Raw genomic sequence first — 23024 nt, forward strand, 5'->3', positions numbered from 1 at the left:
TAAGGAAGGTACCCCGGTCGGATTGGTAGGGGGGAAGTGACATAGACAGTTTTTGTAATACCCCATAAGATCGCTAGCAGGGGGGAAGGAAACGCGTGGCAATTAGGTACCAGACATTTTTTTTTCGATAGAAGGTAGACATTTGTCACCTTTGAATTTTAGGTGGGCTCATCTTTCTGTTTTTATTACTTTTTCTTGCTTAGATTTTTGTTGCATTTTGGTGAGGATTTGTGTTAAAATTTTGTACGAACAGGTGATCACAAGATACCTGCGCACAGGTTTTGGTCTCAAGTTACTTGGAACATTGAAATAGAGGTAGCCAAAAAGAGAAATAAAAAAGGGGGGCCAGCATTTGGCTTTTAAGAGAGGATTTTGGGAAAATTTTACTAGAGCTTGAGTGGTGGTACAAGGTACGGCGAATCAATAAGTCCCCATAACGAAGAGGAAAGAAGTCCCACCACCCAGACACTTGTCAACAGTCTTGGGACAGTGCCGAAGAAGTCTTAGGAGAGAGCAGTCTTGGGACAGGGTCTTGGGACAAGGTCTTGGGACAAGGTCTTGGGACAAGGGTCTTGGAACAGGGTCTTGGGACAGGGTCTTGGGACAAGGTCTTGGGACAGGGTCTTGGGACAAGGTCTTGGGACGGGGTCTTGGGACAAGGTCTTGGGACAAGGGTCTTGGGACAGGGTCTTGGGACAGGGTCTTGGGACAAGGTCTTGGGACAGGGTCTTGGGACAAGGTCTTGGGACAAGGTCTTGGGACGGGGTCTTGGGACAAGGTCTTGGGACAAGGTCTTGGGACAAGGGTCTTGGGACAGGGTCTTGGGACAGGGTCTTGGGACGGGGTCTTGGGACAAGGGTCTTGGGAAAAGGGTCTTGGGACAGGGTCTTGGGACGGGAGTCTTGGGACAGTAGTCTTGGGACACTAGTCTTGGGACAGTAGTCTTGGGACAGTAGTCTTGGGACACTAGTCTTGGGACAGTAGTCTTGGGACACTAGTCATGGGACACTAGTCTTGGGACAGTAGTCTTGGGACACTAGTCTTGGGACACTAGTCTTGGGACAGTAGTCTTGGGACACTGGCCTTGGGACAGTAGTCTTGAACAAGAGTCTTGGGACACTGCCGGAAAGTACTGGGACGGTACCGAACAGTCTTGGGACAGGAGAAAGAAGCCTGGGACGGTACAAAGAAGAGTAGGGACGGCAATTGGAAGTCTTGGGACAGTATAAAAATTGAAGTAAAATTACAAGAAGTGTTTTAAGACAGAATTAAGATAGAACAAGACTAATTGGAACCAGGTACGGTTGAGACCACAAATAAGGAAAGTTTCTCGAAAAGTTAATAAAGAGAACTGAAACAAGGTTTTCACCACGTTGTATATTTTTTTAAGAATTTTTTTTTTCTCGAAAGATTTTATTCTTAGAATAGGATTGTGTATATAGTAAAATTGTAAATAAGAACAAATGTAAATAGAAATAATGAGGCGGAGCAGGGTACCGGTAGCTGAAAAAAGACCTACCGAAGCAAAGTATAATTCGTCGCTACGCAAAACAACATCAATGGGCCCAAAGATAACAAAGAAGAACTTTTCAGTTAACATGGTCAGCACAAGGAGTACAACGGAGAGAGCAAGAGAGGGCATGGAAGGGGAACGAGTAGAACCCACCATCGAGATTGATCTAGAGACACCTGATCAAAGTGTTGATGAAACAAGGAAAATAGCGACGGAGTCAACTCCAATGCCCAATGCAGAAGAACTAAACTCGAAACCCATAGAATTCTCACCAATAGACAACGTGGAAGATGCAATAGGCAACACCGAAGAAACGGTGAAAGAAGACTCTCAAGTAAAAAAGACATCTTTTACAGAAAGGTTGGCGATGATGGTCGGAATAAAAACGAAAGAGAACGTGACTGAAGAACCAAAAGCTGAAAGAGCACGAACATTTGGAACAGTAAGCACGAAGACGACAGAAGCCAATCCGAGAGAGGAACAAACTAGAGCAGGAGCGACGGCCGAAGAAAGACCGACGGCTGACCATGAAGAGGCTACTCTTGAGCTAGGTGACTTGATGGCGAAACTGAATCAGATCGACAAAAAGCTGAAGCACAGCGAAGAGGACAGAGAAGTGATAAGAAAAGAATTAAGATACAACAAAAACGAGTATCTGGATAGTTATTTTAACCTGGCCAAGGCAACAGAAGAGAGACTCAAGGAGATGTCAGATAATGTAGAAACCACCAATGAAGAACGAGATAAGAACATCAAAAAAGATTTGCAACAGTTAAAAAACCGATATGATGATGTCAACAGCCAATTAGGTAGCCTGGAAAAGAGAATGGACACAATGAGCAAAAATCAGGCCGAGAGTTCGTGTGCAATACAGGCGAAATTGGATGCAATCTTGAGTAATTCTACCTCACAAGAAAGACCGGCAGCGGATCGCACGCAAGGCACCAGAGTTGACTTTGTGGAACCACAAAGGAACAAACGGCAATCGACACCGTTGCCCTTAACCCGGGATACGGTGAGCATAGCACCAACAGCTGCTAAAACAATCATGAAGAATGGAATGTCAAGTACAACGACTGGTCCGGGGGACTCAACAGCTAACAACAACGCAGGTCCGGATGCTATGACATGGGCAAACACTTGGGAGATGATGAACAGGACTCTAGAGGCCTTCGCCACGAGGAACACTAACTCGAGCGATAGGAGAGATGGGAAATCAAGAAAAACATTCAAGAAGCCAAAAGAATTCAAAGACGACTCAGATGGATGCATTGACACGTGGGTGGAAGTGATGAGATTACATCTAGAGCAAGACAACTTGAACGATGAAAGACAAGCATGCACAGCCATACTCAGCAATTTAGAAGGCACAGCATTAAAATGCGTGGTGGCGAAGAAAGAAGAAGAACGCGATACCGCGGACAAGATCTTCGAGATATTGCTGAATCGATTCGGGTCAGGCATGAAGGGTCACCAAGCGATGATGCGATTTGAAAAGAGAAGGCAGAGGGACGACGAGTCAATAGATCGGTTCCTAGATGATCTCGAGAGCTTGAGAAGAAGGAGTGACCCAGAGGAGTCGACAAACAGAAGAAACTTTAGCATTGCCTCGAAGTTCATTGATGGGGTAAAAAGTGACGACTTAAGGACAATGTTAGCAACATACTATACATTGTCGAAAGACAGCGCACCAACCCCAGAAGAAATGAGACAGAAATCAAGGGAATACATGCTGATGAAACCCAAGAAATACTCGTATTCAGAAAACAGGAACACGCAAGGGGGAAGTCAACCGCAGAGGTCGTCATGGTACAAACCTAGAGATGACATGGACAAGCGCAGATCATGCGCGAACTGCGGATCGGCGGATCACCACGTGGCTGACTGCACAACATACAAACAAGGCATGAAGAGTCTAGGATATGCACCAGATGAGGAGGACATGAGCCAGATGGAGGAACACGAGTACTATAGTGGCTTAATCATCAAGATAGGCGCAAGATGCTTCTTCTGTAACCAGGAGGGGCACTTCCGAATGGATTGTCCCTTGTTCTGGGAAGCGGTCAAGGACCAGAGTCACCCTAAACATAAGTTGGCATTAGCGGCGGTGCAGAATCAGCGGAACAGGCAAAACGAATTTGAATCGAGGAACTTAGGAGCACCAAGCACGGAATTGCCGACGAAGACAGTGAAGGCTGTATCACATGTTAATGATGCCATAGAATCCGCGGCAGGGAAGTCTCTAGAGATAAATTATGAGAAAGCGGCGACGGAAGCAATTGCCAAAGTGAAACAGGATCTGGCTGCGAAAGAAATAGAGCAACGACTAAAGCTGGAGATAGAAAGACAGAATTTTAACGAAGCATTAACTGGATCGAAACAAATACCAGAGGCTGTACCAGGCTCAACAAAGACCGGGAATTGCAATACTGTGAAAATGGTGACAGGTAAACCTTTTGGCATATCGAAAATCGGGGCAAGGATAATGTCGATAATCACAGTGGGCGGCCACGAGGTAACCAGAAACTTGAGCGAGCCGAGCGACCAGACGATAATGCACATTGACGTGTATGCAGACTATTTGAGTGGTATAAGCCCACAAACGACTTCTAGAGCACTGAGAGCACTACTCATGAGAGGGGGCAGCAAGTCGGTACGTGTTGATAGCAGATATACTGAAGCTTACGGTCCACACGAGGTGATGCTAAATATAGATGGGATTAACATCTATACCAAGACGATGATAACATGTGACGAAGACCTAATTGGACAAATCTACGTAGGGAAAGAAGAATTGAAAGTGAGATCGATTGGACACTGCGCCATGCTTGAGGAAGATGCAATGCACATCGGGACGGAGGCAGATGTGACAGGGCACGTGCTGGATATAAGTGGCAAAAAGACTCAGTTGCGTGGGTTGCTTGACACGGGAGCAGTCTTGAGCGTTATACCAATCGAAACTTGGGAGAAGATGGGCTTTGACAAAGGTGACTTGATAGACTCGAGAATACGGCTGTCAGCTGCAAACAAAGGGGCCCTACGGGTGCTGGGCAGGACGCCGATAATAGCCCTCAATTTGGGGGAACGTAACCTGTGGATGAGCTTTATCGTGGTAGAAAACCTAGATGAATCTGACCAATTCATTTTGGGCAGAGACTTCATCAGGAATTTCGACGTAACGATTGATCTAAATAACGCAATGTTCAGGATACGGAACCCGGATAGGAGGTACGCAATCAAACCGGTAAATTTAATAATGGCAAATGAAAACAAAGCACCGGTATTCTTGAGTAGGAGGGTGAGGCTAAAAGCTAATGAAGCGGCAATCGTAAGTTTGAGGATGAAAAATTACAATGAACTAAGTGACAACAAGCAAGTGTGCATAGTTCCGAATCCTAATAGTCAAAGTGCTGCTGTTTTAGGAAGATCATTTTCGATAACGAAGAGCGGCCTCTGCGTCAGTGTCTTGTTGAATACCCTTGATATACCGATCACGATACAGAGAGGGAGGAAACTGGGATATGCTTTACCGGTTAAAATTCGATATGAAACAATTGAGAACTCAAAACAAAATGAAGTTGTTGATTGTCCCAATCACAGGGACAAAATTTGTATCTTGAGACGATTGCAGAAAATAAAAGATTCTTCAGGTCTTATTAAATCACTTAAGTCAGAAACGGATGATGGTCTTTCGAGCTGTTCGAACTTTCCAGAGCGACCCACACTAGATGAAATGCAAAATGAAAGACCGGTCCTGCCGGAGATTGAACATTTGAGGGGCAAACTGAAAGATGAACAGCTCGAAGCCATCAAGGACGTACTAGAGCGGAACGAGGAAGTTTTTTCGAGGCATAAGGCGGATATCGGGTGTTGTAATTTCGTTGAGCCTGAAATAGAACTTGAGGAAAACGCGGTACCACACAGGGAGGGGGCGAGGCGCATGACCCCACACAAATCGGACGCGTGTAGAAAAGAGATCGAGACGTTACTAGAGTATGACATGATAGAACCATCCAAGTCACCGTGGGCGTGTGGAGTAGTGATGGCCAAAAAGAAAGGCGACCAGTTGAGGTTTTGTTGTGACTTTCGATACCTGAACTCCGTCACGGTGAAGGATGCCTATCCCATACCTAGGATTGATGAGAGCCTCTCGAAGTTAGGTGATGCAAAATTTTTTACGACTCTTGATTTAGGCTCGGCCTTTTGGCAAGTACCACTAAGGAAGCAGGACAGGGACAAGACAGGGTTTGCCTGCGAGTTGGGTCTGTTTCAATGGAAACGGATGCCGTTTGGACTTTGCAATGCCACAGCCACGTTTCAGCGGTTGATGGCACACGCGCTGATAGGCGTAACGAAGAAGTATGGCAACCTGGTAATGTGCTACGTGGATGACGTGGTAATAGCGACGTGGTAAGAGGTCGGGGCTAAAGTGTAAACCATCAAAGTGCGAGATACTCAAGGACTCAATAAAATACTTGGGCAGGATGGTAGACAAGCACGGCATCAGACCTGATACGGACGCCGTGGAAGCAGTCCTGACCTGGAAATCACCGAAGACAGAGCACCAGTTGATGAGCTTCCTGGGTTTCGCTAACTATTATAGAGAGTTCATCAAAGGCTATGCAGACAAGGTATACCCGATGCAACAATTAATGAGACACAAGGGCAAGAAGTTCACGTGGAACAACGCAGCAGAAGAGTCATTCCAGAGGATAAAGAAAGAGCTATGTGAGGCACCAGTACTGGGTATGCCGACTGAGAAAGGGATGTACGTGCTGGACACGGATGCGTCGGTGGTCGCGATTTCTGGGATTCTCCACCAAGAACAAGAATGGAATGGGAAGACAGTCTTGAGACCAATAGCGTACGGGAGCAAAGTCCTGAGTGACACGGAAATGAAGTACGGAGCACCGAAAGCTGAGATGTTCGCGTTGGTTACCTTTGTCGAGAAATACAGGGCATACCTGGGCAGTGAGCCATTCAAGTTGCGAGTCGACAACAGAGCACTGAGCTGGCTGAAAACGTACTCAATGGACCAAAGTTACATTGGGAGGTGGATAGTTCGCCTGGACGGATACAACATGATAATTGAGCATAGAACGCGAGATAAACATCAGAATGCCGACAGCTTGAGTAAGAAGACGGAGTTCTATGAGAGACAAGAGCAAAGAGAAGCAGACAGACCTGAAATCAAAGATGGCTTCTCATTCATGGACAAGGAAACGTACGACAGTCTTCCACTCACGAGATGGCTGGACAAGTCAGGCAAACCGATAGAAGATCATCCTGAATTGCCTAAAGAGCCTCCAGAGAAGACCATCTTGAGGAAGAGCAAGAGGATTCCGATTGAGATTATACTCAAGTCGAAGATCGTGAGGGAGACGCTCAAGGCAAAAGGCTATGATCTTAACCAGGTGGAAGCAGGAACTGCACAGATAGATGATGACTTAATGAGGTTGCTCGAGAAACTATCAGATGATAAGCCAGTGATCCAGGAGAAGGGTACAGAGAAACCGGAATTCACTATACTTCGGAGAAAAGAGACAGTGAACGATACTGACTCATCAAGAGGAAGCGTCACTGACAGCAAAGATGTCGTGCGGTCACTAGTTGACAAAATCCCCGAAGACATTCTGGAGCAGACCAGGGTTAGGAAAAAGAAAGTGAAGTTCAAGGAAGATACTGAACACCTGGGACTAGGTCAAGAGTCCGGGGAGTGTTCCAAGTTCACGGAAGAAGGAACCGGAGAAGGAAAATTGTCCGGGGAGCGTGAAGGATGGGATGAAGACTCGGATGAGAGCAGCGAAAACCAGGACAGTCTGTGCATGATACTGGCGGAAGAGAAGACAAGGCACCACGACAGGGAGTTACAGACGGATCCATCTTCAGGAACATACAACATGGACATACAGGAGATGCGAGGTGGTGAGGAACTTGAGAAAATTGCGGTCGCAAGGAAACCATTCAGGGAACTATCACGCAACTCAAACATCAGAACGAATCTGGTGCCAGAAGATGATATGAAAATCGTGAAAAGGATGATATGCGTGAAACTGAGTGATGACATCCACAACCCTGGTGAGATGAATGGACAGATCATGGCGCTAAAGGAGCATGTCAAGGCAAGATATAGGCTGTCAGACCTAATAAGAGCCCAGAAGAATGACAAGATGACAAGTAACCTCTCCAAATGGATCCAGTCGGGGGTCAAGGAGAAGGGGGAACTTGAGGAAGACAGCTACAAGATCTTGAGCCAGTTCTACAAAGAAAAGAAAGACTTACTTTATCACACAGCTGATGGAGTGGTAGCGTGCAAGAGGAGAGATGAGGAAAAGATATTACACAAACACAACCTCATCATACTACCACAATTGTACCAGACAGAGGTGCTTTTCAGATCACACGACCAGATGGGTCACCAGGGGATAGACAAAGTACAACAAAGGATACTTCACAGATTTGATTGGCCAGGAATGAGAAAAGCTTGCGAGAGATGGGTAAATGCCTGCCTGGCATGTCTCCAGGTAAAAGACCCAAGGAAGATGAAGTTTCCCCTCAAGTCCGTTGAGAGCTCGGAGTTCAATGAAGTGGTGCAGATAGACCATCAAAAAATCTGCATGACAGAGTCGGGATACAACCAGATACTGGTTATAATAGATCACTTCACAAAGTTGGCGGAAGCGGTTCCGTGCCAGACAGCCTCGGCCGAAGAGACATGTGATCATCTGATAACGCATTGGATATCGCGGTATGGTTGTCCAATGACTTTCCAGTCGGACAACGGCAAAGCTTTTGTGGGGGACTTGACAAAAGAATTGATGAAGAGATCGCACATTGCTCAAGCACACTCGACGACCTATCATCCGCAGACCAATGGGTTGGTAGAGAGACAAAACAGGACACTGGTCAACATGTTAAGGGTGTACTGCTCAAGATACATGACGGACTGGGACAAATACCTGCCACAGGTAGTAGGAGCCTACAACAGTACACAGCACTCAACTACGGGCATCAGTCCTTTCATGATGTTGACGGGCAGGGAGAGAGCAATGCCTCTGACATTCTTTTACCCGGAATACGAAGGGAAAAGGACGTCGCCTCAGGCATACGTGAAAGAAGCGATCAAAAGACAACAGGAGTTGAACGAGCTATGCAGGAGGAACACGGCGCAAGCGCAAATGACGCAGGAAATACGACGAAAAAATATTACGAGCAAAGCCATATGAAGTGGGCCAATACGTGTGGGTCTTCCAAAATGTCATACCGCCCAAGGGAACAAAGAAACTACTCAAGAAGTGGAGGGGACCATTCATGATAACGGAGGTTCATCAACAAGGACGGTTCTATCGCTTGAGTACTGGGCGAGCGGCACATTATGAAAATCTGAAGCCTCACGTCCCGTCCCCAGAGGATTGGTGCATACCGAAGGACATGGAGGGTCTTGAGTACCTGGTGGTAGAGCCAGCGTGTGAAGTGAATGAGAAAGGCACTAGAGAGAAAAATGATGGTAACGAGAACTTGAGTTTGGACGACAATGAAAAGATAGGAGTGGAGTCTGATGCAGGATCATTTGTAGAAGAAGACTGGAACGACCCGGAGCAAGACGAGGTGCCTAAATGGATGGAACCGGATCGAACAACACCACCGGAAACCAGGACTGGCAATCGTAAACGCACAGGCATGAGGTACAACAGGTACGGGGATGACTTCTTGATCGATAAGATACAGCCAGACAATTTGGGCGAGGAATTACTGAAGGCAGGCGAACTGGAAGCCGGAGAGGAATGGCAGGTCATTGACGATGGTGGTCATTATCTGCAGGATGATTACTCGACGCCAGAAGTAGAAACGGATCTCGAACAGAGTGAGATAGAGAGGAGGGAGAACACGAACTAATCTGGTGCCAGAAGATGATATGAAAATCGTGAAAAGGATGATATGCGTGAAACTGAGTGATGACATCCACAACCCTGGTGAGATGAATGGACAGATCATGGCGCTAAAGGAGCATGTCAAGGCAAGATATAGGCTGTCAGACCTAATAAGAGCCCAGAAGAATGACAAAATGACAAGTAACCTCTCCAAATGGATCCAGTCGGGGGTCAAGGAGAAGGGGGAACTTGAGGAAGACAGCTACAAGATCTTGAGCCAGTTCTACAAAGAAAAGAAAGACTTACTTTATCACACAGCTGATGGAGTGGTAGCGTGCAAGAGGAGAGATGAGGAAAAGATATTACACAAACACAACCTCATCATACTACCACAATTGTACCAGACAGAGGTGCTTTTCAGATCACACGACCAGATGGGTCACCAGGGGATAGACAAAGTACAACAAAGGATACTTCACAGATTTGATTGGCCAGGAATGAGAAAAGCTTGCGAGAGATGGGTAAATGCCTGCCTGGCATGTCTCCAGGTAAAAGACCCAAGGAAGATGAAGTTTCCCCTCAAGTCCGTTGAGAGCTCGGAGTTCAATGAAGTGGTGCAGATAGACCATCAAAAAATCTGCATGACAGAGTCGGGATACAACCAGATACTGGTTATAATAGATCACTTCACAAAGTTGGCGGAAGCGGTTCCGTGCCAGACAGCCTCGGCCGAAGAGACATGTGATCATCTGATAACGCATTGGATATCGCGGTATGGTTGTCCAATGACTTTCCAGTCGGACAACGGCAAAGCTTTTGTGGGGGACTTGACAAAAGAATTGATGAAGAGATCGCACATTGCTCAAGCACACTCGACGACCTATCATCCGCAGACCAATGGGTTGGTAGAGAGACAAAACAGGACACTGGTCAACATGTTAAGGGTGTACTGCTCAAGATACATGACGGACTGGGACAAATACCTGCCACAGGTAGTAGGAGCCTACAACAGTACACAGCACTCAACTACGGGCATCAGTCCTTTCATGATGTTGACGGGCAGGGAGAGAGCAATGCCTCTGACATTCTTTTACCCGGAATACGAAGGGAAAAGGACGTCGCCTCAGGCATACGTGAAAGAAGCGATCAAAAGACAACAGGAGTTGAACGAGCTATGCAGGAGGAACACGGCGCAAGCGCAAATGACGCAGGAAATACGACGAAAAAATATTACGAGCAAAGCCATATGAAGTGGGCCAATACGTGTGGGTCTTCCAAAATGTCATACCGCCCAAGGGAACAAAGAAACTACTCAAGAAGTGGAGGGGACCATTCATGATAACGGAGGTTCATCAACAAGGACGGTTCTATCGCTTGAGTACTGGGCGAGCGGCACATTATGAAAATCTGAAGCCTCACGTCCCGTCCCCAGAGGATTGGTGCATACCGAAGGACATGGAGGGTCTTGAGTACCTGGTGGTAGAGCCAGCGTGTGAAGTGAATGAGAAAGGCACTAGAGAGAAAAATGATGGTAACGAGAACTTGAGTTTGGACGACAATGAAAAGATAGGAGTGGAGTCTGATGCAGGATCATTTGTAGAAGAAGACTGGAACGACCCGGAGCAAGACGAGGTGCCTAAATGGATGGAACCGGATCGAACAACACCACCGGAAACCAGGACTGGCAATCGTAAACGCACAGGCATGAGGTACAACAGGTACGGGGATGACTTCTTGATCGATAAGATACAGCCAGACAATTTGGGCGAGGAATTACTGAAGGCAGGCGAACTGGAAGCCGGAGAGGAATGGCAGGTCATTGACGATGGTGGTCATTATCTGCAGGATGATTACTCGACGCCAGAAGTAGAAACGGATCTCGAACAGAGTGAGATAGAGAGGAGGGAGAACACGAACTTGAGGATTCTAGAGTGGATGCGTGATGTCAAAGACGAGAGCCGCGAAGGACAAAGCATTCAGCAAGTCGATGTATCAGCAGCAAATTACATGAAGACAGAGGACCCTCTTTTCGGATGGACGGCAACAGACAGGCCACTGGACATTCCTCAGGATAATTCAGACCCGACAACATCGACGGGGACGTCGATAAATATTTTTGTCCGGGGAGTGGGAGTAGGACTTACCCACACCGAAAATTTGATGATAAAGAAGCTCAAGGAAGTGAGAGAAACGAGCGAATTGGAACTGGAGGAAGAAGAGCCAGAGCCTACTATAGGTCGGAATTTCAAAACGAAATTCGAAATACCCAATGAATACTCGGAGAACATCATGATAACAGATAGCGACTTCATCCTGTCAAACAGGACCAGCGCGATCTGCATCACGGCGGACATGAGTTTCAAATCAAGATTGGAAGCTGACTTCAAAAGAGAGTACCAGAATGTAGAGTTTCTGTTCAGACAGAGACCAGGACTGGGAGGGATGGCAGCGCTTCCACCGTCAGTGGCACAAGTCCCGGGCAAATATCTGTGCTTCCTAGTAACGAGGGTCAATGACAGGAACACAATCGATCCCGAACACGTGATATTGGCACTAACAAGATTACGAGACTTCATGATTGAAAGAGGGATAACAGATGTCTCAATGCCGGTGTATGACCCAAACAGGGGCAAACTGAGCCCGAGGGAATTGTACGCTATCCTACATGTGGTCTTTGCAGAAACTGAGATAATGGTGTATCTTCATAAGAAGTACTACTTGAGCATCGCCTGAGTCGGGTACATGGAGGTATCGAGTCGGGTGTGAGGGAGGAGTCTTGAGTTAGGTACTGGGGTGCGGCGCAGATAAAGGGATCTTAAGATATGATTGGCATGACAATTAAATTTTAAAACGAGTTAACGGTGCTAAAACATAAAATGAATCTGCATGCTTTTAAGGGAATTCCAATTGAATTGTTTTAAGTGAGATGAAAATGATAAGATTTTAACCATACTGGTAAAAGGGGGGTCTCTAGGTTAGGAACATGACATGTCAAGTTTCAATATGCTTTCTGTTTTCAGATCAAGTTTGAAAAACAAAGTTGAAAATCCAACTATACTCAAGCTAGAAACAGAGAGAGAAACCTTGATTGAACTCGCGATAATTGGCACTTACGGCAAGTATTTGCAAGGGAACATTTCGAGAGAATTCTTGAGTTGGGTAATACTTGAGTCGGTAAGGTAATTCTTGAGCTGGTAAGGTAATTCTTGAGCTGGTTAACACATACCTGTATACATCCCGAAGTCACGAAGAATGGCATACCGATTATGGAAATCCGTGCCCGCGGCCCTGAAGAAGCCCACTCTTGATGAGCTGTACAGACGCCTGAGGGACTTGGACTACACCCAAATAGACGAGAGAATGGCGGTGATGCTGAATGCCATCCTCCAGTTGGAGGACCAGGGTGAGTGCAGGGAGTCTGCAACGGAGGCTGTCTTGATGATCGGCTACACCACCGAGGGAATATCGAACCAAGAACAGACCAGATGGTTGTCTTGGAATGTGGATGGAGGAGTAAGGGGTTTTGACTTGGCAAGGAATCCTGGCCTGAATAACAATACCGAATATGGCGCAGGGGAATTCCCACTACCGACTAGGCCAACAGTAAGATCCACAAGCCAGAGCTCGAGTAGGGTGCCATCGATGTCACGAACGCAACAGACGACCGAGGCATATCCGGATCTAGGTGTTCTAAAGAAAGAGCTCGAGAAGACGCAGAAGGAAAGGAATAAGGCGAACCTCGATCGGGATCAGGCAAAGCTGGATCGGGAGAAGGTTCAGCTGGAAAGGGACCAGGTGGTCAACGAGCGAGACCAGGCTCTGAGGTTGCTTGAGATGCAAAAAGCTGAACATCAACAGGAGTTAAGGGTGCGGGAGAACGCCGCAAATCGTGATCAACTGAGGTCGGAATTGGACAGAATAGAACAACGACAACGCGAGCTTGATGCACAGAAGGGAGCCAGGCCGAAGGAGCGAGTGGTCACCAGCTCGAGGCCAGAGTCACGTATGGAGGTGGATGAAGCCCCCAGAGCAAGAGCACGGTTCAACCTTGACCGCGAGGCCCGAGAACACATGAGTGAAGGGTTGGAAGTCTGGATACCGAATGACGCAACGTCTTCCTTGCGTAGCCTAGAGACGCAACCCATACGCCCACTGATGGATGTGGAGCTGCCGGGATATACCCCAACCTCGACCTCGAGTGACAGTCAGGTGAGCGGCGGCTCATCGCGTCTGAAAGAACTGGGCGAGAGATTGCGACAAAAGAGTCGTGAGAGTTCGGCAAGACCGGAGCTTCCCCCGACGTGGAGGGAACAGCCGGTTAGGAGTGTCGTGATCTCGAGTTATAAGAAGAATACAGAGGGGAGGTACCACAGGCACAATCGGCTGGACTGGAGTGCGGAGCAGAAAGCTAGGAGAGACTGCTTTCATGATGCGGCCTGGGTGCAGTACTTGGCGCCACCCCGGGTACCAGAAGGTGCGGTTCACCTAATCGTAGGGGACAGCCTGGTGCGGGTGTTGACCCGGATCCGATCGCACTGGCAGACGGGAATCTTGAGTTTCGCTGGAGCTGCCACGCCACAGATGTTGGCAACGCTTGACATGCTGGGGATGACCAAAGTGTACACGGTGACCCTGATGGTCGGGACCAACGATGTATCAAGGGGTGAAGCGAGGAAAATAACAAGGCTGCACGATAAGGTGAGCTGCCTTCTTGAGGAACTGAGGATTCAGATGGACCCCATCCTGTTGACGATATGTACTGTCCCCTACAACATGATGTTTGATCAGCACGCCTTGGAGATGAACGAGAAGGTGCGGAACCTAAACAAGGTGATAAGAGACATCCACCGGAAGAGTGTGCTCCCTGTCAGACTGTTGGACGTGGCAGAGCGCATGGAGAAAGAGGGATTCCCTGAAGACACTTCCAGTGATGGAATCCATTTTGATAGACCGAGGGGAGCAGAGTGGCTAAACGACGTCTTCCAAGAACACATAAACGCGCTGGAGGCGGATCTGCTAGAGACAGCCCAATTCACATTAGGACCACCTCCGAACCCACCATTCCTTGCCTCAAGGGCCTTGTCTGGTCGCTTGGGACCGAGAGTTGACACTAGAGACAGTTCAAGGTGCAGCCAGACCAGATTGCAGAGTGCCACACCAATGGAGTCTGAGGAGGTGACGTCATCAACACCTCCAAGCTCGGCGATATCCTCAGTGGTAGTGGCAGAGAGCAAACGGGAAAAGAAGTCTATGGAGACCGCTCGCTTGAGATATCCTGAGAAGGTGAAAGAACTGGATCTAGAGAGTTTGGAATGCAGGCGAGAATTGGCGGAAACCCTGGGGATCGAACGAGTGTCACACGAGGATTTGAATAGGCATCATTGCGTGGACTGGTTGAAAGCTCATGAGGCGCACTTCTCGAGAGCGAAGTTGATGGAGACCACAGACCTGACTGGAATTCCCACAAAAGCGATCATGGGACCCATTAACTACAGACCTCTCAAGCTGCTGGGGAGTCCTGGACTTATAGCAGAACCTCCCAAGCACCGAACTAGCATCGCCAGGATCAGGTTGGCAACCCCGGCACAGTTAAAGGTGGTAGACAAGCTACTCAATCCGGGAGGAACGGGATTGCCAGATGCCGCTTACGAAGGCTCGAAATTGGCGGAAGATCCCAGGTACGGGAAGCCCTGTGGGAGTACCCAACTGGCCAAAACCCTGGCAGTTTATGATAGAGCAGATCCAGCTGCTGCGAGAGTAGTCATTGTGGCGGGATCAGACTTCGAAGGAACGTCTCCCAAGTTGTTCTGGCCGGAGACTTTGATATACTCTTTGCCAGGAGCTGAATTAAATCAGATGTTAACTCTGGTGGTGGCAATAAAGTCGGAGATGCCCTGTGAACCTGAGCTGCTGTTGTTTGCAGGAATGAATGATCACCTGCACGCGATGGGACTTCTTGAGCAACTAAAGGGCGATGAAATTCCGACATCGAGGAAGATATGGGAAGCCATTCAAGCGTTGTTTGCGGCGATGAATGAAGTGCAAGAGAATGTTGTCTCGAGATTCGGGTCCAAGACGAAGGTGGTGTTTACCACATCCCCTGGATACGCGAATATGCCACCCGCCCTACAGTTCGTGTACGCGGTCTTGATCCTGATAGCAGAAGGGAATGAATGGCGGATTCTAATGGCAGCTCCCAATCGGGAGTTGGAGCCATCGAACCTGAGGCTTCGCAAGTCAGAATTGGCGGCGGCATGGGCGGACATGTCTCATGCACTGAGGGGCTTTTATGGACTAGCCGACATCCTGATCGTATTAGACGAGGTGCTCTTGCTAGAGATATCGAACTTTGCCAGGCAACTCAAGTTCAGCCCAGTCATCGGGGACGATCACCCGGCGACAAGCAAATTAACGGCCAGCCTGTGGTTTCGGAGTATGGATGTGAAAATCACAAACTCCACCAGCAAGTCTAGAGGTCCCAGTAACGAGAGAAGAAATGTGGCCGAGACGGAAAAGCAATTAGAATCGATGAAATTTCGTTTGACTCAAGAGAATGGCTGGTGGCCATTTTTGACACCAAGGCTGGAGAACGCCACGAACAAGACAAGGGAGGAAGCACCACCCCTCGTGAAACAAGTCTGGAGTTTTCTGGAGAAACAACTGGAGCTGGCCGAAACAAGAGACATGACGGTGGCTAGATTTGTCTCGGCCGCCAATGAAGTGACGATTGGAGGGTTCTGGAGAGAGCACGCCAAAGGCGAATTAAAGACTAGGAGGGATTACGAGATTCTCAAGTTCTTGAGTCCTTGCTGGGAGAAGGAATTCTTGGCAGGAATATTCGGTACCACGGCGACTATCTTTGGAGCCTTCGTGCAGGAGATACTGGGCATGCCCATCAGCCTGCTCTTGGCCCTGTATTTGGTCTACCCCAGATACTTGTTCAACATGGGCCCAGCATACATGTTTAGTCGGGGAGTGGAGACACTTCGAGTTGATGGGTACCTGGCACTAGTACTCTTGACCCATGGGGAATTGGTGTCGTTTCATCGATTAATGGAATATGGAGAGCCTCTGTCTATGGGGAGAGTCCACACGAGCATTGAAACCAGCTCCTACAAGTGTGCCGCAGGGTTGAAGACGTTGCTAGTACAATACCTCATGATGCAAAATCGGCACATGACGGGTGAAGATGAGAATCCAACTTCGAGAGAAGAATGGAAGAAGACGAACAGAGGGATGCCTCTGCTGACGGACCTATGCCTGGCAATGAGGTCGGACCCAATGGGGATAATCCGGGGCCTAGAGGAGGTGGTGACCTGCATTTATGGTCCAGCAGTGACGTACGCGTTCCCAGACCCCCTGGTGACAACGTATCGTCACTCTGTAACGCACTTGAGTCTTATCAGTATACTGGATGGGACGGCGTTAAATTGGTGTCAGCAGGAGGTGCTCAGAGGGCGAATGAGCAACACGGTACTCTTTGGAAAGGTGAAAGATGCCGAGCTAATAGTGTACAACTTCAAGGGGCAAATGCAATGTAGAATGGGAGGCAAGCGAGAGGGTCCCATCGAAATGTATCCCAAATTCTGGAATTTGAACCCATTGACGGCGGACGGACGAGAAATCTTGAGAATTCCTGCCTGGAAGGAGTGCTTCGCACTGGTGAAGAGGGAGCTGGAGACCATAATGGAGAAAGAAATCCTCCCAGCCACCATGCCTGAGTTCCCAATAGTCAGGAGGATGACCTTAGGAATGAATAGTCCCTTGGTAGTTCCCTCCATAATGGCGAGGATGACGACGGAGGAAATGCAGAAGGATTTCACTGATGGCTGGGACCCCCTGTTCATTGGCTACACGGCGGCGGTCTACTTCCATACCAGCGAGATGAAGGTAAATTCGTGGACGACGCAAGCGAAAAAGAGTAGAGGTTCGCAGCCCCCAGGGTATGAGGTGCGGAAGGTCTTGAGAACTCTAGAGAAGGAGGGACTTGAGAACATGTTACCCATATGGGATGATGGCAGGATGATCGTGATGGAGGGGCACGTCGCATTGGTGGACGACATGAAATTTGCCACGAGAAAATATAAGGCACCCTGTGGCTTGGAACAGGTGGAAATAAGACAGGAGGGAACAGAACTAGATGCAGCAGGTCAACTGCATGTAGCACTGACGGAATACAAAAAGCTGGATCCTACGACACCATCACCACTGTCCGTGGACACGCCTGGAGACAAGAGGAGTGGACCCGTCGAGGACCGATTTAAGAAAATTCTCGAGAGAAGGAGACATGAGTCAGAAGAAGAGAGTATGGATGAAACTCTCAGTGAAGCCGGTGAAGACATGGAAGTGGGGAATACGCCTGAACCAGGGCCATCAGGGGAGGAGCTCACCACTCAAGAGCTGTTGAAAGACTTGAGCGAGGAGAATTGGGCAGATACTGCCACACCACCCCTGATTTCGTCCCCCCGGAAGGATCTGGAATTGCCATTGGCAAGTGAGACCTTCAATATGGGGATGATACTCTTGAGCTCGGAGGAAAGGGAAAAGAACACTTTCGAAGGGAACAGGGACATATACCTGGGATCACTGAAGGACGATGCTTGGCAGGAGTTCTTGGAAGAATTCAATCAAGAAGTGGGCAGCGAGACGACGCTGGACAAATTCAAGGAGGAACTGTGGGACACAGTCGTAAGATTTGGAGAACCGCTTCTGACAGGAACGGGCCTGGATGAGAAGGCGAGAAAAGAGCTACTGAGCAAGCTGGTAGAGCTGAGGAATTCACGATCGAAGACTAGAGAAGAAAAATGTGAGGACAGCTCTACTCGGAGACAAAAAACTGTAGATAAAATGGTTGATGATATAAAAAGGGATAAGGTTGGGACTAGTAATATGATTAAAAGTACTAATATCCTTAAGGCTCGAGCAGGGGGGAGGCAAGAGTTGGAAGGAGTGGATGGAGAGGTCGAATCAGTGATGGTAGCCACAACACCCTCAAGTAGAGATGTGAAGACTCGCAAGAGGAAGAGAGAAGTGGAAGGATTGGGTAGTCCTTCAGTGGATGCTGTTTCGGAAGGAAACTTGAGAGAGACGGCGCCCATGGTTTTGGCTCGATGCAAGACGGCGGCATACAAGAGCAGCTCGGAGCTCAGAAGACCACTTGAAGTAGAGAGGGAAATAGAGGTTTCCACCAGTTCGACATCGGAGGAAGACTTCAAGCCTCAGAAGATAAACGTGAAGAGAGGTTCAACGAACGGACAGACATGGGAAGTAGATGCCGGCAAAGAATGGATCTCGAAGGCACACCAGGCCACGGGCAAGCGAGTGACAAGTGATCCATTGGAAAGGAACAAGACGAGGAACTCCTCCCGGACGTGGTGGGTGGCCCTTGAAACATTGAAAGAAATGGAGGACTGCTGGAAGAAGTTGGACAGTGGAGTAGCTCGCAAGCGACGTAATTGGGCCACCCAGCAAAAGGCCGAGGTTAATAGAATAGAAATGGCAAATCATCTGAAGAGGTCCTGGCAGAGTTTGTTGAAGGATCATTTTGAAGAAGCAATGAGGACACCCTCATCAGCACCACCATTAATGGCGAATCCCTTCGTTAGAACTGCAGGACAATTAATGTTCACCTGGAGTCTGGTGGGGATAGAGTTGGAACCACTGACCTCGTATGACAGGCTGAAGTTGGGAAGCAAGAAGCTAGATGTGTATCAGGCACTGATGCAACACGTAGCCAGGGACAACTCAGGCTTGAGCCTGGCCAGAAGAAAGGATGCCACGTGTTTCTTGAGATGGGTAATGTCGATGATGTCTGATAGCACCATCCTGGCATGCCAACAGAGAGCAAGCGTAAGCAAAACCATGGAAAAAAGAGTCTCAACGGTCATCTTGAACGTGTATCAGAGCACAGGAATAGAAAAGTAAGAGGGTTCCAGACTATCCCTAGAGAACCATAGGAAGCTAGACGAGGTACGGAGGTTTTATAATAAGAAGTTTGAAGAAGAACATGAGGTTCACCGTAACCTGGCCTCGTCAGAGCAGTACTCGAGGCTCAGCGAGAAGGGGGAATACCAATATGTGTCTGGAGTGATGGGAATGGCCTACAACCCCTTCTTAGACTCGGAAGCTGGAGGCGCCCACAGGAACCATGAGGTAGCGGAGCTACTGAAGTTTTGGACAGAAAGAATGATGGAAATAGACGCGGTGGAAAAAGAGGGGCCGAGCCTGGGCCTGATTCTTGAGAAAACACCAGAGGTGGTGGGCATACCGCGTTCAAACAAGAGAGTTGAAGTGAACATGGGCGATGGAAATGGCTTGTTAACCACGAACTTGGGAGTGATATGGAAGCTATTAAGACCCTCCTGGTGTCCACATCCCCACGCGAGTCTGATCGAAGAAACCACCGAGCGAGTGAGGTTAGCACCAACGGAAGATGAAGATCTGGCAAAGTTGAGTGTGCTGCATAAGCTAATTTCACCTCAGATGCCAGAGCCAGGCGAAAAGACTAGTAATCCCGGGTCAGCAAAGAAATTGGAGCCGGGTAGCTGTCTGGATTTGACGTGTGGAAACGGAGAGCACACCTGCGATGGACGGTCATGCGTTAGAATACTGTCATTTCAAAAAGAAGACCTGGTCACTTGGTTCGAAGACATAACAGAAAGGGAGAAAAGTGAAGTGCAAATAGTAGCGGAGTGTTACGCGAGAACCACGGTGAATATAGCGACAGCTCTCGGATTCTTCTCGAGAATGTGTAGTCTGCAGTCACTGGAAAGACTAGAATCTGAACATCATTTAGTGACGGCGTTGAGCGTAGAATCATGGCCCGGGGTGTTGCAGGTGACTCAAAAACACATCCGGAGCTGGAAGGTTGGTCTCGAGGCGGAAATGGGATTTCCCATGAGCGAAGCTTATGGCTTGCCATTGAACGCGAAATCGCTGATAGGGTCAATGATGGCCAACTTGTGCGGAAGTCACTACCCACTGCACATGGTGATGGTGGACGCATCCAGCCAGAGAGTACTGGTGGACAAGGCCTTCTCAGTGCCCAAGTGCGTGAGGTTGGCTCGGATATCGCATCACTCGCACAAGTTGTTGAGAAAAATCAGAGGGACAGTACCAAAAGAATTGAGAGATGACTTGAGTGAAATCTGGCGAGAAGAACTTTTGAAGTTGGAGAGAGAGAACACAAGCGATCACGAGAGACAAAACGTGATCGGAAAACCTGTGGGAAGTGCTCCAAACCTGGAAGATAACGACACGATGCATGAGAAAATGATGGAGCTTGAGCCTCTCTTGGAAGCCTCGGGGGAGCGTAACCTCAGGAGCATTGAAATCACCCATGGAGAATGCCCATGCCACTGTTTAGCGCAAACGGTGTGGTATCCAGATCACAAGAACCTTTGCCTGGTGTGGGATATGGAAGAAATCCGGTCGATCGGACTACCGGATCACCGACAGAAGGTGACGATCTTGGTAGTGAGTACGATCTTGGCTCTGAGATGGATAGAAGAGAATATAACGAAGTATCGGGAAGCGGGGACGCCAACGGCAGAGTCAATATACGCGATAGACTACAGTAGGAGACTCGAGTTGTTTGAGACTGCGTGCAAGGTATTCGCCATACCAACGGAAGTCAGACATGTCTGGAGCCGTTTGAGGTACTTCCCATGGTTTCGGGCGACGCTGACGACCTGGTTGTACATGACAACGAAAGATCACATGAGAAAACATCAAAAGGAGTATCGACAGTTCCAGGCCGAGATTGGGCCGGAAGCTTTCAGGAGACCCCTGTTAACCCATCGTAATGCAATCACGACAGGATGGAAGAGAGTGGGTAAAATGTCTAGAGACAATACCAAGGCGAGGGAATCGATACTAGAGGAGGACCTGGCGAAGAATGTGAGCTTGAGCCTGCACAACTCCTTTTGTTTGAACCGGGAATCTAGGGTGAAGGCACTACCCAACCAAGCAAAGAGGTTGCAAGAGCAAAGAGAATGGATGCGATCCTACGAGCAGCTGAAGGCTTGGGAGGAGATTGTGATTAGCTCCGATGATGAAGAGGAACTGTTGAGACAGTTTGCCGTATCTAGTACTTCAGGGTGCAGTACCTCCAAGGCGAAGAGTGCGAGATGAGCAGGTGGCTCGAATGGATCTTGAGTCTTGAGAGGGAAAGGGGGGCTTGAGCGTGGGTCCGGGTGAAACCTGGATTCACGAAAAAGAAGTTTTAACAAAGCAAATATTGTTATTAATATACTATATTTATTATATAAATCAAAATGCTGCATGACAATTTCCTGATTGAATAGGACAAAAGAAATTTTAAATGATTGGCTTGGAAAGCAAGAATTCAAGGGTGCAGGTGTGTGCAGATTTTGATTGCTGTTTAGCGATAGTGTGAAAATTTTACATGGCTGTGAATTTTGGGGTGTAGATAAGCTTAAGTCTGCTGCAAACTTCTGTAAATGACCACTGGCACTGTATCTTGAGTAACACTCGGTTTTCTGGGACTCACTGGCAGAAGACAGCACGCGATGAGGACATCGATCTCGAGTCCGGGGAGTATGTGCCAGTCGGTCATATTCGGAAGTTTGACCTTGAGAGAAGCAAAAAACACTTGATTTTGGAGTGAAATTTAATTTTTCACAATTTCGAATGGAACCTGTCATGCACGATTTTCTCGCGATAACTGAAAATCAGAAAAGAGAAGTCAGAACGTTCGAGTGAAAAATGCGGGAAAGTTGCAAGAGAAATCGGTAGGAAATTGCTATTCGCAATTTCCATCATAGTGAACAAGAGTAGAGCTGTCCCATCTGAAATAGAAGACAGAGTATTCCCGAGAGAACGATTATTTGAGCTGGACCAGAGTGAACCTTCGACGGAAAGGTGGACAACTTGAGTGTCCCAATGGTTCACGAGAAACTATATCCTAGAGTTAAGACTTGTCCTCGTTATTGAAACTGATAAACATTAAAACTCATTTAGTTACATTATTTAATTCTTGAGTTAATTACCGACTGAAGTACTTCCCCTTCTTGAGTGTGCTACAATGTGAGTACTAATTTAAATTTCTAGAGTGTGTTTTATAATTGTTATGTTGAGGTAAGGCGAGTTTTAGGTTGATCCATCTGAAATGGATCAAAGTTACACTGTCTAATAAAAAGTAACTTAACGGTTTGTTCCAACCCGGTTTTTAACGGCGTTCATGTATTTTGGGTATCTAGAGACCTAAGTATGGGGACGTTTCTAATTCTAGAGTGGGGGGATATTTTAGTAGTAGCCTTTAAGCTGTAACGGGTCGTAGTCTCATGTCACAAACGAACCGAACTGGCTCCGACCGTTCTTGAGGTAGAAAAACACAAGAGATGGTGTCCCTGACCCTTGAGCCAGTGGTTATAGGGCCTATTTTTCTTAAGCCTCATGTGTGACTGCAGTAGACGAATGTTACATATTTTGGTAGTGGTTACTGGTTTTTAGTCTCATGTCGCAAGTGAACCGAATTGGCTCCAACCGTTCGAGGTAGAAAAACACAAGAGATAGTGTCCCTGACTCTTGAGCCAATGGTTATAGGGCCTATTTTTCTTTAACCTCATATGTGACCGAAGTAGGCGACTGTTACATAGTGTTTTTATGGCGCTCCTGGG

At 47.9% G+C, this 23024-nt stretch overlaps 1 protein-coding gene across 1 annotated transcript in view; it reads left to right on the top strand.

Annotated features, from left to right (window-relative positions):
• The first annotated feature begins 5165 nt into the window (after positions 1-5165).
• The window catches only part of LOC134855279 (protein NATD1-like), an 82073-nt gene continuing 64214 nt past the window's right edge, over positions 5166-23024 (top strand). The window contains exon 1 of the mRNA XM_063871762.1: positions 5166-5175. The gene's annotated coding sequence lies outside the window, so the exon portion shown is untranslated. The remainder of the gene's footprint in view (positions 5176-23024) is intronic.

Source organism: Symsagittifera roscoffensis, chromosome 1, assembly GCF_963678635.1.
Source record: "Symsagittifera roscoffensis chromosome 1, txSymRosc1.1, whole genome shotgun sequence".
In the NCBI taxonomy this organism is placed as follows: Eukaryota; Metazoa; Xenacoelomorpha; order Acoela; family Convolutidae; genus Symsagittifera; species Symsagittifera roscoffensis.